General features: G+C 45.1%; 1 protein-coding gene across 1 annotated transcript in view; it reads left to right on the top strand.

Moving 5' to 3' along the window:
* The window catches only part of KLHDC1 (kelch domain containing 1), a 64108-nt gene that overhangs the window by 1288 nt on the left and 59006 nt on the right, over positions 1–3814 (top strand). The window lies entirely within an intron of this gene.

Consider the following 3814-nt stretch of genomic DNA (forward strand, 5'->3'; position numbering starts at 1 on the left):
CCACAGCCGCGCCAGGGCTTGACGTCGTCCCGCCGTTACTTCTTCTATTAAAGCCTCAGACCCGGTTCCGGGCGTCTTTCCCCTCTCCACCCCCCACCCCCAGCAGTTCAGTAACCCAGGTTTGCCCAATGCAAAGGCAGTTACAGCGCGATTAAGTATTATCCTTAAATACTGGCGCAGACTTAGAAGGACCCGAGGACGCCGCGCTGTATCATTTTGTATATATTTCCTTATTCCCACGGCGCGATTCGAAATAAAATATTGAAATCACTGAAGCATTTAAATTTTTTTTTTTTTTTTTTTTTTTTTTTGAGATGGAGTTTCGCTCTTGTTGCCCAGGGCTGGAGTGCAATGGCACGATCTCAGCTCACTGTAACCTTCGCCACCCCAGGTTCAAGCGATTCTCCTGCCTCAGCCTTCCTAGTAGCTGGGATTACCGGCATGTGCCATCATGCCCGGCTAATTTTGTGTTTTCAGTAGAGACAGGGTTTCCCATGTTGGTCAGGCTGGTCTCGAACTCGCGACCTCAGGTGATCCGCCCTCCTTGGCTTCCCAGAACACTGGGATTACAGGCGTGAGCCACCGTGCCTGGCCTATATATTTAAATATTTCTAAGCTATTATTAGTGGTGTTTCTTTACTAATGACTATGAATATTTTTCTGGTCTCAAAATAGACCCATGTTAGCAATAATATGCTAAGAAATATTATGCTTTAAAATTCTTATTACAATGGAGGTTTGAACGTATGTGTGTGTTGTGTGTCCATAATCACAGAATTATAGAAGCAAGAATGGTAAAGCTGGAAAACAGGAATACTATATGCCAACCCTCTTAGTTTACAGATTTTTTTTCTTAAGCCATCTGGAAGTTCTACTGATAGTAGAACCTACATCTTCTGTCTCGCTACCATTATGTGACAGACCTGTAACGTGACTGAATCACATTGAAATGACCAACAGACAGGCATACGTCGAAAGTATGGCGGGTTCTGTCCCAGACCACTGCAATAAAGCGAGGTCATACGAATGTTTTGATATCTTAGTGCATATAAAAGTCATGTTTACACTGTAGTGTGTTAAGTATGCAATAGTATTATGTGTAAAAAAAAAATGTACATACCTGGCTGGGCGCGGTGGCTCACACCCGTAATCCCAGTACTTTGGGAGGCTGAGGCGGGTGGACTACCGGAAGTCAGGAGTCCGAGAACAGCCTGGCCAACATGGTGAAACCCCGTCTCTACTAAAAATACAAAAATTAGCCGGACGTGGTGGCGGATGCCTGTAATCCCAGCTAGTCGGGAGGCTGAGCCAAGATCGCGCCATTGCACTCCAGCCTGGGCGACAGAGGGAGACTCCGTCTCAAAACAAAACGAAAAATTGTACATACCTAATTTCAAAATTATTGCTTAAAAATGCTAAGAATTATCTAGCCTTCAGTGAGTTGTATTCTTTTTGCTCATGGAGGGTCTTCCTCCATGTAGATGGCTACTGACTGATTAGGGTGGTTGTTACTGAAGGTTGTAGTGGCTGTGGCAATTTCTCAAAATAAGACAATGAAGTTTGCCACATTGACCCTTCCTTTCACAAAATATTTCTCTGTAGCATGCAATGCAGTTTGATTGTGTGTGTGTGTGTGTGTGTGTGTGTGTTTGTGTTGAGACGGAGTCTCTCCTGCATCCTCCGCCTCCTAGGTTCAAGCGATTCTCCTGCCTCAGCCTCCTGAGTAGCTGGGATTACAGGTGTGCACCACCATGCCTGGCTAATTTTTGTATTTTTTACAGGCGTGAGCCACTGTGCCCAGCCATGAAATGTATTTTCTTAAATAATAAGACTTGAAAGTCAAAATGATTCCTTGATCCATGGGCTACAGAATGGATATTGGGTAGCAGGCATGAAAAGATAAATCTTGTAGATCTCCGTCAGAGCTCTTGGGTGACTAGGTGCGTTGTCAATGAGCAGTGAGTGATATTTTCTGAGCAGTAGTTCTCAACAGTACACTTAAACTACTCAGTAAGCCGTGCTGTTAAAGAGACATGCTGTCATCCAGGCTTTCTTGTTCCGTTGTTAGAGCATAGGCAATGTAGATTTAGCATAATTCTTAAGGGCCCTAGGATTTTCAGAATGATGAACATTGGCTTCAACTTAAAGACAGCTACTACATTAGCCACTCACAAGAGAATTAGCCAGTCCTTTGAAATCGGGCATTGACTTCTCCTCTCTAGCTATGAAAGTCCTAGGTGGCATCCTCTTCCAATATAAAGCTGTTTCATCCACATTAAAAATCTATTGTCAGCTGGGCGTGTTGGCTCACACCTGTGATCCCAGTACTTCGGGAGGCTGAGGCGGGCGGATCACGAGGTCAGGAGATCGAGCCTATCCTGGCTAACATGGTGAAACCCCATCTCTACTAAAAATACAAAAAAAAATTAGCTGGGTGTGGTGGCAGGCGCCTGTAGTCGCAGCTCCTCGGGAGGCTGAGGCAGGAGAATGGTGAGAACCCAGGAGGCGGAGCTTGCACTGAGCCGAGATTCCACTACTGCCCTCCAGTCTGGGCGACAGAGCAAGACTACGTCTCAGAAAAAAAAAAAAAAAAAATCTATTGTTTAGTGTAGCCACCTTCATCAGGTAGCTACACTAGAGACAGGGTTTAGCCAGATCTTTTGGATAACTTGCTGCAGATTCTACATGAGCACATGCTGCTTCACCTTGCACTTTTTTTTTTTTTTTTTTTTTGAGACAGAGTTGCCCAGGCTGTGGTACAGTGGCAAGGTCTCAGCTTACTGCAGCCTCCGCCTTCTGAGCTCAAGCAATTCTCTTGCCTCAGCCTCCTGAGTAGCTGGGATTACAGGTGCATGACACCACACCTGGCTAATTTTTGTATTTTTAGTAGTAATTTAGTAATTTTTGTATTTTTGCCATATTGGCCAGGCTGATCTCGAACTCCTGACCTCAGGAGATCTGCCCACCTTGGCCTCCCAAAGTGCTGGGATTACAGGTGTGAGCCACCGTGCCTGGCCTTACCTTGCAATTTTATGTAATGAAGAACAGCTTCCTTCCTAAAAACTCGTATTAGCTTCAAAATTCTGCAATTTCTCAATTCTCTCAGCCTTCATAGAATTTAAGAGAGTTAAGACCCTCCTCTGGGTTAGGCTCTGGCCTACGGGGATGTTGTGGCTGCTTTGATCTTGTATCCAGACCACTAAAACTTTCTCCACGTCAGGAATAAGGCTGTTTTGCTTTCATGTTACTCATTTTTCATTAGAATAGCACTTTTGGGCCGGGCGCGGTGGCTCAAGCCTGTAATCCCCAGCACTTTGGGAGGCCGAGACGGGCGGATCACGAGGTCAGGAGATCAAGACCATCCTGGCTAACACTGTGAAACCCCGTCTCTACTAAAAAATAGAAAAAAACTAGCCGGGCGAGGTGGCGGGCGCCTGTAGTCCCAGCTACTCGGAGGCTGAGGCAGGAGAATGGCGGTAAATCCGGGAGGCGGAGCTTGCAGTGAGCTGAGATCCAGCCACTGCACTCCAGCCCGGGCGACAGAGCGAGACTCCGTCTCAAAAAAAAAAAAAAAAAAAAAAAAAGCACTTTTGATTTCCTTTAAGAACTTTCTCTTTGGATTCACAATGTGGCTAACTGGCACAAGAGGCCTAGCTTTTGGCCTGTATTAGCTTTTGACTTGCCTTTTTCACTAAGCTTAATTTCTAGCTTTTGATTTAAAGTGAGGGACTTGCCACTCTTCCTTTCACTTGAACACTTAGAGTCCATTGTAGAGTTACTAATTGGCCTACTTACTTTTTTTTTTTTTTTTTTT

This window comes from Rhinopithecus bieti, unplaced genomic scaffold (assembly GCF_001698545.2).
Source record: "Rhinopithecus bieti isolate Rb0 unplaced genomic scaffold, ASM169854v2 scaffold_29928, whole genome shotgun sequence".
Lineage (NCBI taxonomy): Eukaryota > Metazoa > Chordata > Mammalia > Primates > Cercopithecidae > Rhinopithecus > Rhinopithecus bieti.